The following is a 14,223-nucleotide window of genomic DNA, read 5'->3' as shown; positions in this document are numbered from 1 at the left end:
CACACACTCTCTGGATGAGACAGAAATTGTCCCAATACCCTCCCCTGCCTCATTGATAGGCAGGGATCATATGTGCCTCCTCTGATCAATGCCACGTTTTTAATATAACCAAGTCAAATGGACCACCTGCTTTAGGGGAAAAAATAGTTTTCTTGATGAGAAAATTCCTAAGGTTTTGGATAATCCATAAGCAAGACTTCTCTGGGCACATTGCTTCAAAAATTCATCAAAATTCAGAATCAAATGACTATAATTTGAAAGCGTGTTCTGATGTCTTACAAGTCTCTTACATCCCAGCTATTTGCAACTCCTGATACTTTAATGCTTTCCCTACATTTAACTTATCAATCAGAATGGGAAGATTAATGCCATAAGGAGGAAAAAAATGGCTGACCTAGGAAATGCATCCTCTTTGAATTTTAAAGCACAAAGAATCCAAATATAAATTTAGAAAACATACATCATGAACAAGGCAGGGGCTCACTGGAGCACCCCTGTCTAGTTACAAAGTCTGCTTATGTAAAGTAATTATACAAGGTCCTTACACCATCCAAGGTATGTGTTAATATTACCCAGCTCTTTAGGGACCTACTTCTACCTGAAATGTCCCTTAATGAATAACACCTGAGAAGCTGGCACCTCCCTCTCCATGAATCCCTAAGCACGGTATCCCTCCTGCTTGGAGCTGCTCTGAGTGTCGTGCTATAAATCACTCCTCAACCCACCTGAGCAAAACGATGACCACTATCATAACAGAGGAAGAATGAACACATGCATATGAGAAGGCCAAGTGAAGAAACAGAGGCAATTAGATGTTAATCCTTCACCAAATGGTAAAAGTTATAACAATGCATCCATAGGAGAGTCTGTTTTGCAGCCATGAACAGTTGTAACTTTACCAACTTGGGCAACGTTCATGAAATAAGTAGACAAATTAAAATATTAACTGGTAGATGCTGTGTGAATTTCACAACATAGAATATAGATAGAGGCATAGAAAACTGTAGGAGGAAATATTCCAAACAGAGCTAAATTATGCATGCTTTATTATTATTTTTCTGAATTTTGTAATGTTACTAAAATATGCATATATTATTTTATCATTATAGTCCTTTTTATATTCTTATTAAACTTGCTGTTTTCTTTACACATCTCTGTGTGTAAATTCCCTCTAAGGACATTTCTCAACTGCCAAAGACCTCATCCTGGAGTCCAACCTACACCGAGCTTCTGACCTTCTATCCTTCTCCTGAAAGCAATTTGTCCTGTGGCCACCCCAAAGGACTAACTAGATGCCGCCATCAGGGCTAAAAAACGTCAGTGGTGTTCTCAGTTTAAAGGGCTTCGCTTCTCAGGAAACAAACTTAAATGTTCAGAGAGAATTTATGGAACTTATTCCAAAACCCTGGTCTACAGCACCTTACAAACTAGTAACTCCAGAATGCAGTATTTCCCTTTAAATAACGTATTCCTTGCTAGTTACCACAAACCACTGTGAAACCCACTTCTCACTGGTCTCCTTAATCCATCAGCATAAATCACCTGACTGCAAGCCTGTGTTTCCAGAGAATCTGGACACTGTCTACAGAAATGGAGTTTCTCAAGGCAAGCAGCTTTCCAGCTGTATTCCAACGTGCCATGCTGTCCTCTGAAGTGCTTCAAGAGTTTGAGGAGAAGGCGGGGGGGGGGGGGGTGAGGGAGATAAGTAAATAGGTTTTAGGGCTTCAATACTGAGCACCAGTACTGAAAAGACAGTCATTGGGTTAGGCTCTTTTTTTTTTTTTTTTTTTTTTAAGATTTTATTTACTTATTCGACAGAGATAGAGACAGCCAGCGAGAGAGGGAACACAAGCAGGGGGAGTGGGAGAGGAAGAAGCAGGCTCATAGCGGAGGAGCCTGATGTGGGGCTCGATCCCGTAACGCCAGGATCACGCCCTGAGCCGAAGGCAGACGCTTAACCGCTGTGCCACCCAGGCGCCCGTAGAAATATTTATTTATAGCAACTTATTCTAAGGAAGTAATCAGTCTCCGTTACATACCCGAGATTTTCATTATGGCCATTTATTCCATATATTATTTATAAGAAAAGAAACTGAAAGCAGCCTAAATAGGAACTAATGGAAGTTTGATTAAATAAATAGCAAAACATCCATACATGGGAATGCAATGAATGTTAAAATAATTTTTAGAAGAATATTCTCTGTCAATGGAAAATTTTCACTGTATACCATGATATTCAAATCAGTATATATATGGTTCTCCAATTAAAGTAGTAAATACAAATTATAAATGAACACACACATAGTCACACACACGCAATACACAGATGCTTAGAAACATAAGCAAAAATAGCCCCCCAAATAAATGACAGAATATCTTAGTGGACAGTTACATATGATTTCTTTATGTGTACTATTTTCCACATTTTCTGTGGAATGGAATACAGTGCTCTGAACCTACATTGTGTCTTCATGTCAGAAAAATATTATTTAAATAACAGAAAATGCTGGACAAAGGTGACATTAAGTTTATTTTGTCCAGATCCCCTCTCCTCCTACTAAATTAAATTTTTACAAATGTTTATGACTTGGTAATGTTAATGCCTTTTATCCTTAGTTGACCTAGATTACGAATCTGAACTAAAGAGATTTAAAGGAGTGGCTCTGCTTCATCATATTCCTGGAGAATTTGATTGGCCAATATGGCAATTAAAGGACTCTTAGAATTATGATGCTCTTTTCCTCCTTTGAGGATCCAGGAAGGTGACCTGATGGGTGGGTCCCACCTGCCCTATTCTTTGTAAGCCCTTGTGGGAGGGCTTCCAGGTTCATGGTGTCGTCCAGTGTTTTTTTCTGGACTTTGACTAAGACAAAGATACTGAGAGGAGACCGAACAGGCCCGGGATTTCCATGGCAAAGCAATCACTGGATGAGAATCAGGCAACATGGAGTCTAGTCCTGCCCCTGCTACCAGCTCACTATATGAAAAACTCATTGTTTTTCTTTGGATTTTGAAAGATCAGGGTTAACTAACTCAATAGTTTTTAGTCAGAGGAGCTGGAATTCCAAACAAGTTTTCTTTTTAAAAGAGTTCAGCCCCCCCTTTTTTTTTAATGATAACTTTGCAAACCTATTCTAATTCCACGATTCTGTAAGCTATGGTTCCTGACCTCTAGGAGGTTATGGTCTCTTTGGGGGACATAAAATTTACATTTAAGGAGAATAATTTTATAGGGTGTATAACTAAATGTTAAATTGTGAGTTATGGACTATAAATGTGGGAAAGAGCCTTGGTCCTGGAAGAAAGGCATTAATTACTACATGGTAAATGTATTTTCCACAGGAAGGTGTCTGAAGGAGATTTGACGTTGGGTGGGAGATGGTAAAAGAAGAATGGAGAAGTAGTAGGGTATCTGATGCTTCGAAATAGGTTCATCTCCGTGTTGGTGATCTATAACGTGACCTAGAGCTAGCCGTGTAGAAGGGGAAAGACTAGAAGGCTCTGAGTCAGATGGGCCCGGTTTCCTGCCCTAACTCCAGGCGTTTGTTACCTGTATTGTCTTGAAACAATTTCTTTTTTTTTTTTTTTAAGGTTTTGTTTATTTATTTGACAGAGAGAGACAGCCAGCGAGAGAGGGAACACAAGCAGGGGGAGCGGGAGAGGAAGAACCAGGCTCCCAGCAGAGGAGCCTGATGTGGGGTTCGATCCCAGAACGCTGGGATCACGCGCTAAGCTGAAGGCAGATGCTTAACGACCGCACCACCCAGGCGCCCCTTGAATCAATTTCTTTTTCTTTTCTTTTCTTTTTTTTTTTTTTTAAAGATTTTATTTATTTATTTGACAGAGACAGCCAGCGAGAGAGGGAACACAAGCAGGGGGAGTGGGAGAGGAAGAAGCAGGCTCCCAGCAGAGGAGCCTGATGTGGGACTCGATCCCATAACGCCAGGATCACGCCCTGAGCTGAAGGCAGATGCTTAATGACTGCACCACCCAGGCGCCCCTTGAATCAATTTCTGATAAATGGACACGTCTTGCTCCCAGAATTGCAAGAAGTAAATGCAATAGTATTTATGAAGTGCTTAGAAGAGGGTTCCGCACAGATGCTCAATACATGTTAGCCGTTACTATCGCTGTTCACATGTGAGGAATCTGACTTGAGAATGTAGGGAGGTTAAGGGATTGCCCATAACCACAGGGTAGAAAGTAGTGGAGCAAAGAGGTGAGTGCAGGGCTTCTAACTCCAGGCACTCATCTGCAGCCTATCTCAGAGCTCTTTTGATGATGCCCTTAAAATGCTCATGCAATGTGGTCTGCAGAAGCTTCGTAACCAACTGCCATTATTAGGAAGAAAAGAGCCTGGGACTTCGGGCCCAGAGAATCCTATTTTATCCACAACTCTGCCATTTATAAGCTGTGGGAACTTGGGGAGACTCTGCCAGTGTTCCATGTCTCCGTTTATAACACCAAGAGAGAGGATCCTGTTTGAAGGTTTTAGCATATGAAGAGCCTAACCCAGGGGCGCCTGGGTGGCACAGGGGTTAAGCGTCTGCCTTCGGCTCAGGGCGTGATCCTGGCACACACACACACCACACACACCCACACACCCACACACACACCCACACCCTTTCCACTGAGAATGAAACCCAAATTTCATTGAGATAGAAGTTAGCTAGCCAAGTACTATAAAGAAAGCTGGGGCCTACCCCAACCTTAGGGATAAATCTTGATGCAAGCTAATTCTTTCTAAGATATATTTTGTTAATAGGCATATTAAACAGTTTTGGCCAATGAGACATGAAAACAAATCTGCTGGGGGTAGCCTTCTGATAAAGTCCTCCTCGATCTTAAAAAAGGGACTGTAGAAAGGGAATACTCTTTTCTTTCTGACTTTGGGACACGGCTAAGTCAAAATGTGATGCTTGGAGTTACTTCAGCCATTCTGAGACTTTGAAAGGAGCTCCATCAAGTTGCAAACTATCATGCTGAAAATAAAAAGTCAGAAAAAAAAATCTGTATCACTGATGATGTTATGGAGGAGCTGAACTAACTAATTCTGGAAACATTGTCCCTATACACTTTGTTAGGAGAGAATATACTTATCATTTAAGCCAGTAGAGTCAGGGTATTTTTTTTTTTATTATTTCCATTAAAATTATCTGAACTGATACGCTTACACTGTCCCACTTTATGCTTCATAATTCTTTGAGCCTGTATAAAGGATACTGATGAAGCAGCAGAGAACTCAAATGGTTTTCCAATTCATAAAGCAAGTAAGTGGCAAAGCCAAAGCTTTCAACCTGTAAAATTTATATACAAATATATACACTAGACTTTTAACCATGAAAATGTAGAGCTTTCACTCTGGCCCAAGCATCAGTAATATATGTTCTCAATTATCTCGAAGAAATCCTAAGATGGCTCACTATACCTTTAAAAAGCAGAGGAATAGCTATGCATATGCATTCACCAAATCTTGGAAACGAAGAATATAAGATAGCTCATTAGGTTATTAAAGAGAAATGCCCATGCACTGTGTCCACCCAAATGCGGACATAGCCGGGCTGCACGACTAGCCTCAATTACAGTGTAAATGCTAAGGCAACCTTAAACTCCTCTATGTGGAAGCCTAATTGTGATTCTGAAGGCACAATTCCAACAGAGTGTACAGAAATATTAACAAACTTCTTGGATGAATTTGGATTAAGGGCAACACAGTACTTAACAGGTTTGTACACCAACACCCTGGGGGCACCTCCATCATTCATCCAAGTTTCTCTGCAGCAGTCAATGGTCCTAGATCCTTTACAACAGCGCTGGTATACAAAGAACTCACTCCCACTTAAACCCAACAAAGAAGCCAAATGCTGCACAAATCCTTCAACTTATTTTCATCCTGAAACCTCATGGTGAATGTCCTTTGGTATCCTAAGAAATATTTACTGATTTAAAAAAAAACAAAAACAAAAAACCTTAGCATTAATACTACTATTGGGAAATGCAATAAATATCTGACCTTTGACTTTTCTAGAATTACATATAGAAAACTGAAATCTCCTGAAACACCAAATGTTCCATGAGTTTCTACCCTACATAATCTCTGTTTGGAGGAGCCCCTTAATTTCTTCCTTTATGTTTACTTTAGATGACCTTGTTTCCTTCACTTGTCATGGTAGAGAAGCCCAGTCACAAACATGTATATACAAATAATGTAGATTTCTGTAATTTCTTCAGTTTAAGTTAATGAATGATTCTCCTATTCTTCTGGACAAGTGGAGCAGTAAAAATGTTGTCTTGATCATTTGAGAATTCCCTACTTCCATCAGGTTGTGTCACAGCTCTAGAGGATTCCAAATGAGCAAGACATTAGCAGAGAGGGAGCAGTCTATTCCTTGTCCCAGAGAACACAGGTTGCCCCAGAAAGGTCATCTATCTTTAGAGTTCTTTAGGCATCCCAGCAGTCATGTCACAGTTGAAGATTCAGAATCTCCCCATAAGGCCTCACTTGCAGAGGCATCCCATAACCTCCTTCTCTACAGAGCCTTTTTATTCCTTAAATTGTAACTCCAGTATAGTTAAGTGTATATTAGTTTCAGGTGTACAATATAGTGATTGACAATTTCGTGCCTCATCCAGGGCTCATCACAAGAGTGCTCTCCTTAATCCCCACCACCTATTCTACTCATTACCCCACATATCTCCCCTCTGGTAACCATCTGTTGGTTCTCTATAGTTGAGTCTGTTTCTTCGTTTGTCTCTCATTTTTCCTTTGCTCGTTTTCTTAAATTCCACATGAGTGGGGCACCTGGGTGGCTCAGTCGGTTAAGCATCTGCCTTCGGTTCAGGGCATGATCCCAGGGTCCTGGGATCTAGCCCTGGGTCAGACTCCCTTCTCAGCTAGGAGTCTGCTTCTCCCATTCCCTCTGTCCCTCCCCTCCACTTGTGCTCTCTCTCACACATATAAAATCTTAAAAAAAAAAAAAAATCCCACGAGTGAAATCATTTCACTTAGCATTATACTCGCTAGTTCCACCCATGCAGTTCTAAATGGCAAGATTTCATTCTTTTCTATGGCTGACTAATATTCCATTGTGTGTGTATGTGTGTGTGTGTGTATACACTGATATTCGTCTATCAGTGAACACTTGGACTCTTTCCATAATTTAGCTCTTGTAAATAACACTGCTATAAAAATAGGGGTGAATGTACCCCTCTGAATTAGTGTTGTTGTGTTTGGGGGGTAAATACTCAGTAGCGTGATTGCTGGAATGTAGGGTACTTGTGTTTTTTAACTGTTTGAGGAACCTCTATACTATTTTCCACAGTGGTTGCACAGGTTTGCATTCCCACCCACAGTGCAAGATGGTTCGTTTTTTACATCCTCATCAACACTTCTTTCTTGTGTTCTTGGTTTTAGTCTTTCTGACAGGTGCGAAGTGAGATCTCATTGTGGTTTTGATTTGCACTTTCCTGATGAGGAGTGACGTTGAGCATATTTTCATGTATCTCTTGGCCATCTGGATGCCTTCTTTGGAGAAATGTCTTCATGTCCTCTGCCCATTTTTTAATTGGATTATTTGGTTTTTAGGTGTTGAGTTGTATCAGTTCTTTATGTGTTTTGGATGCCAACCCTTTAGCAGGTCATTTGCAAAGATCTTCTCCCAGTCAGGCTGATTTTAGTTGTTGATTGTTCCCTTTGCCTTGCAGAAGCTTTTTGTTCTGATGCAGTCCCAATAGTCTATTTTTGCTTTTGTTTCCCTTGCCTCGGGAAACCTATCTAGAAAAATGTCGCTACAGCCAATGTCAGAGAGATTACTGCCTATGCTCTCTTCATGGATTTTTATGATTTGAGGTCTCACATTTACATCATCAATCCAATATGAGTTTATGTTTGTATATGGTGTAAGAAAGTGGCCTAGTGTCTGTCATTCCCTTGCATGTTGCTGTCCAGTTTTCCCAACACCATTTTTTGAAGAGACTGTTTTTTTCACCTTTTGTATATTTTTTCTTGCTTTGTTAAAGATTAATTGACCATATAGTCTTGGGTTTATTTCTGGGTCTTCTATTCTGTTCCATCGAGCTTTGTGTCTACTTTTGGGTCACTACCATCTGTTTTGATGACTACAGCTTTGTAATAGAACTTGAAGTCTCCAATCCTGATACCTCCAGCTCTGCTTTTCTTTTCCAAAAGTACGATGGTAATTCAGGGTCTTTTGTGGTTTCACATAAATTTTAGGATTTTTTTTGTTCTAGTTTTGTGAAATATGCTGTTGGTATTTTGACACAGATGCATTAAATGTGTAGATTGCTTTAGGGAGTAGATACATTTTAACAATATTTGTTCTTCTAATCCATGAGCATGGAATGTCTTTCCATTTACTTGTGTCATCTTCAATTTCTTTCATCAATATTTTATAGTTTTCAGAATACAGGTGTTTCACCTCTTTGGTTAGGCTTATTCCTAGGTATTTTACTACTTTCGGTGCAGTTGTAAATGGGATTGTTTTCTTAATTTCTCCTTCTTCTGCTTCATTATTATTGTAGAGAAATGCAACAGATTTCTGCATATTGATTTTGTATCCTGAGACTTTACTGAATTCATGTATCAGTTCTAGCCATTTTTCAGTGGAGTCTTTTGGGTTTTTCTACATAATATCGTCTGCGAATAGTAAACGTTGTACTAGTTTCTTACTAATTTGGATGCCTTTTCTTTCTTTTTGTTGTCTGATTGCTGTGGCTCGTACTTCCAGTACTATGTGGAATAAAGTAGTGAGAGTGGACATCCTTGTCTTGTTCCTCACCTTAAGAGGAAAGCTCTCAGTTTTTCCCCACTGGGTCTGTTGTGAGCTGTGGGTTTTTCACATACGGCCTTCATTATGTTGAGGTACGTTCCCTCTCAACTTACTTTGTTGAGGGTTTTCATCATGATGGGATCTTGTACTTTGTCAAATGCTTTTTCCGTGTCTACTGAAATAATCATTTGGTTTTTAGCCTTTCTGTTCCCGATGTGATGTATCATGCTGATTAATTTGTGAATATGGAAATACCCTTACATCCCAGGAATAAATCCCATTTGATCATGGTGAATGATTTTTTTAATGTATTGTGGGCTCCATTCACTAGTATTTTGTTGAGGATTTTCTCTCTCCAGAGTCTTACATATGTCAGAATGCAGCCTTGGAGGCAGGGCCCTTCCTCCAGAAACTGTTCGTGTTTCTACCTTCATTACTTCCTGACCCTATATTACCCACTCTGGTTTTTCTAGTCTATAATATGGAGGGCAATTCTCCTCCCTTCAGATTCTTCTCTGCCATTCTGTTTTACCAAAGTCGACTGCATATCAGAAATCACCTGGACCTTTAAACAAACTGAAGCCAGGTCTCAGTCGCAGACCAAATGCAATCAAAATCTCTAAGAGCATATCCCAACATTAACTTTTTCTCCCCATGTCCTGAATCTGCACCAAAAAAATCGGGATTTTGGAGTCCTGCTTTCAGTGCTGTCACATCCCTCCTCTGGTTGAGGAGGTGGCTAACACAGCCAACCACCTATTTAAAGGAAAGCAGAAAACTAGAGGGGACATACTAGCCAAACAAATCAAAGGGTAAATGTCTCCAGCTTTTAGTTGGGTTTTGGAAAATCCAGAACCATAAGTCTTGTCTTGACTCCTTATTCGATACATCGATAAACGCCTTCTGCCATCTTTAACAAAGGTAGTTTTGCATCCTAAAGCATTTGATACAGCCTTTTTCACTCAAGCAGAAGCAGTCCACAGGACTATGCCTGGAATTTCATTCTGAAAGTTATCTCACCTTTTCTGAGACCGAGAGCCAAGTAATTAGTAACTTATCCCTTTAATGCTGCCAGATAGTCCAAAGTAAGAACGAACAAGCATGTCCAAAACAAGCACATGCTACGTGCTTTAAAGATAAGGATAATCAATAGAAATTTTACTACCACGCTCTAGCAAGTTGGAGAATGTCCTGTTTGGCTCTATTTCATCTGGCTCTGCTCAATAAAACGACATCGGGTACCTCATATTTCAAAGTGTTCTTTCGATCATCAACCTTAGGAGAAAAGCTTTTTTCAGTTAAAATTTCTAACAGTCACCTTTTACTCCTAAGTAAACTGTTGCCTCACCTCTTTTCATTATAAGGTACTTAATTTAAACCACTAAATTAATAGACTATTGTATCTAATTTTAACTAAGCTTACTTGAAGTATCTCAAACATATACTTCCTTCAAGCTTTCTTCCATGCCAATATCAAGAAAATACAAATCCTCTGAGTGACGTAATAGAAATCACATGGGATACAGGTTGTCTCACTTGTTTCCTTTATTTCTTACCTTCATGGGAAGCTTTTGGCATAAAAATGAATGCTTACCCATTACTGTCAAGTACCTGTCTTATTGCTGCATGCTTTTGTCATAAATCACAGGTATCCTTCTTCCGAGCTGCCTAAGTATCTAATGATAGCATCTTATCAAACAACCTAAACGCGGGCAGTTTAACTAGGGATAAATGAAAGGGACGGTAAGTCAAGGAGTCTGACCAATGCAAAAATCAAAAGGTACAGAGAATAAGTACCCCACCAGCCCAATTTCAGGGAATCCTCTAGTTCTGAAATTCATAAAAGAACAAGGGCAACCCAGCACTCTTACAGGAGAGAAAGTCATATAGACAAATCCTAAGGCCAAAAACTGCCCCTGTGTCAAGTGTCAGATGCTTTCAATTTCACCGTTTCAAAAAGCAAGGGAAACCTTCCTAGAAAAAAATACAGAGCCTCATGTATAACACATGGTCATGTCAGGGACTCCCCAACCTCTAGGGGTAAAAATTAAGTTACAGCACATTTTAAGTTGTGGGTAAGTATTCTCAATGTTAAACCCTCCTTACTTTATTTTCCCACGAGATGTGATTTTTTTTCAATTTTTAATTAGATAAAAAAGGGGGAAGGAGTTAAAGCTTCTTTTCTGTTTGACACATTGCCTTTCCCCTCTAGCATGCAGTCTGACATCTACTTATTGTCTCAGGTACACTCTTTCTAAAAGGACTGTGGTTATCAGCATAAACTTTGGAACGGCTGTTTTAGAGTTTCTTCTTTGGACCTTATAAAGGATTAACAACTAACATGGGACTAAACAATACTCACCCAATTCTACCAAGACTTTCAAGAGGGATTGATTTGGCAAACACTGGAACATTTTTGATAGTGAATATACATTTGAGTTTTTTCATGTGAAGTTGGTGCCTCATTAATCATGAATTCTCTGGGCACAGAGGTCATTTATCACTATTCTCAGTGACCGTATTTCCTCATGCTCACAGCTGATACTAATGATGTATTAGATGAATAAATGAATGAAATGGATGAGTCAATCAATCATTCAATCATCTATTACTAAAGCTGATAGATCTTCTTTAATGCTAGGCTCATTAACTTTTAGTTAAATATAATTTTTCAGTATTACTACTGACTTCTAGGGCAGTTAGGGTCAGGCTAAATGGCATACTAAAAGAAAGAAAACAGTGACCCTGACATACTTAGAAAACTAACTTAACAGCAGCAGATACTAATTGATTTGGGACAGAGTCTACAATGATCTTTGGAAATCAGGAATGCCAATAATGAGAAATGCTGTATCAGGAACTTGGGGCAAACAAAGGATGCCTTCAGGTCTGTCAATTTCTCCCAGAAAATGTTCTTTGGAAAATGAAACATCTGAAAAGATGTCTTACAGTGGCCAACATCTATTATAAACCTTACTTTTTACCATAGACAAATAGCCACTTAGAGGAAGAAGTCTTTGCCAATAAAGAAATGACAGAGATTGGAGGTGGGGACCTGATCAATCCTGGCGAGCGAAGAGCACCTTTGGCCTAACAGGTGTACTTTCAGGACATGAAGGTAAATATCAGAGTTCCAGCTTACCATGCAAGCATCTAATGGAGGCCCTGGAATCTGGTCTAGAGGAGAAATGGCAGGGAGAATGCTTGTCTCTTAGCTCTCTTCACTCCCATCCATATTCCACACTGTAAAACCCTACCCTAATCCACTCACTGCATGCTAAGAGGCCTCAGGAAACTCCAGCAGCACCTCGTGGCTGGCAAAAACATTCCAAACACTCTATTCTGGAAATCAGGCCACGTTTTCTTATTGAATTTTGCTTATCCTTCCGTCATAGTACTTAGTACAGATGTGCTTAATATCATCATTTTTTGTGACCACTTTCCCCAACACACTGTGTACTGTTGGGAGAAAAAAAAAAAAAAAGGTTATTTTAATAAACAGCTCCTGTCAAAGGGAACAAAAATCTATTGAGAATCTATTAAGTGTAAGTCACTACAGTACTCATTAGCACCACTTGCCAAATATTTCTGGTGTTCTCACCCTTCTAGGCACAAAGTAGAACTGTGATTCCTCCTCGCCTTGTACTTGGCTGGGCACTGGTGACTAGTTCTAGTCACAAGCAGTGTGTGGAAAGGGTATGTGCCATTCCCTGATAACAACATTGAACGACTGTTGCAAGAGCCTCCAGGCTCTTTTTCACATCTTGGTGACTAGCGTCCTACAGTAATTAGGACGAGCAGAGCACCCTTCATGCTGACCAGTGAAAGAAAACAAAACCTTGTTATTTTAAATCAGTCATATTTGGGGTTGTTACTGCAGAACATTGTACCCTGACTGATGCAAACACCTCCAAGTGCCATGATAAATGTTTTCACATACACAATCTGGTGTTCACAATAACCTAAGAGCTACATCGAACAGGCATAGCAGATCCAACAGATATGAGCTATATTTTATAAATGAAATTTAGAGAACTAAATAGCCCAAGGCTAAGGAGTTTTGTTCATTCCTTCATTCAATAAATATTTTTGAGCACTGCATCCTGCCAGGCTATGTTCTCTACACCCCCAACTCCTCCAACTAGGTTATGTTTTCAGTAACCAACACAGGGAACAGCAGGGAAAAGGTCCCAGCTCTCAGATCTTACATTCTAATAGAGACAAATTTTTGAAAATCCCATATAAAAAAAAAAAACCTCTACATGGTGATAAGTGATATTCAGAAAATTAGAATCAGGTGATAAGATAATGGATAGCTATTTATGTAAATCAGAGAAAGTCACTCTGAGTTTATCTCTTTTGGGGGGGGGTGCCTGGGTACCCACTGACACCCACACCCTTGTCTTTTATTCCAAATAACACAGTTTAGTTTCTCAAAGCAATACTATAAATAATACATTTTCCATGTTGCTCCATATATAAATCACCAGGCAGGGCACCTAACCGAAGAGGCTTTCAACAAGCACAGAGCTCCGGTCTTCCTCCCTTTGTGAAAAAGTAAAGCAGGGGCTGTATTCCGCTATGATTTCAACAAGGCCTTTCTACACAGTGGGGCCCTAATCAAGGTTTGCGGGGTTGTGTGATATGCTGCTATTGTTAGGAGCTTATGCACTGGTCCCTTCTAATCACAGGGTTAAGGTAAACCATAAGAACAAAGAAACAGTCATACAGAACATCAGATTTTTCGATTGTTTGTTTATAGGTCCAAAAGACTTTTGTGTCACCCTTAACATGTTTAGCTCTCAGCATGCTGTGTTTACGCAATCTCTTTTTCCTCCAGGAATTTTAGTTATACTACAGAAAAGATGAATGAGATTGGCCATCTGTGGCCATCAGAAACCTGCATTACTCTCACATCATCCAGTTCCTTAGCCGGAAAATAGTAACTTTTAAATATATAACAATCAATGGAAAAGGTTACTTGGACAAACAAACATGCTTCCCTAACTTTTGCAACTTTTTGCACTTTTGAAAATGTCATTGGGAATAAAATACACTAAGAGTGGCAGTCCATGCTGAGTGAAAAATCCAGCTTATAGGCCAATGTTAACAAGACAAAAAAAAAGATGCAGTAGTCAGGGAAAGGTACAAAATGACTGAAATTTTGTGTTCAAGGGGTGCTTTTCTTATAGATTACAGATCGGTCATTTAAAGGCATTTGGCCAAAAGAAAAAAGACTCAGAACTTTCTACCACCCTTTGCCAATTTACTGTTCATATCTCCACATACATAATTGGATAATAGTATATCAGAACTCCCAAACCAAATGCCCCACAAAGCCAGCATTGCTCACACGAACGCACCACGCACATCCCCAGAGTTCTGGTTCAGTGCTGCGAGCCCTGCCATATCAGGGAAACTAACCATCAGCATA

At 39.7% G+C, this 14,223-nt stretch overlaps 1 protein-coding gene across 2 annotated transcripts in view; it reads right to left on the bottom strand.

Moving 5' to 3' along the window:
• NELL1 (neural EGFL like 1) overlaps nucleotides 1-14,223 on the bottom strand; it is an 823,559-nt gene that overhangs the window by 418,589 nt on the left and 390,747 nt on the right. The gene's annotated exons all lie outside the window — the stretch shown is intronic.

Source organism: Ursus americanus, chromosome 24 (genome assembly GCF_024610735.1).
Source record: "Ursus americanus isolate L20-20 chromosome 24, mUrsAme1.1.p, whole genome shotgun sequence".
Lineage (NCBI taxonomy): Eukaryota > Metazoa > Chordata > Mammalia > Carnivora > Ursidae > Ursus > Ursus americanus.
Note: the sequence above shows the minus strand (reverse complement) of the source record. Positions and strands in the feature narration are given on the sequence as shown.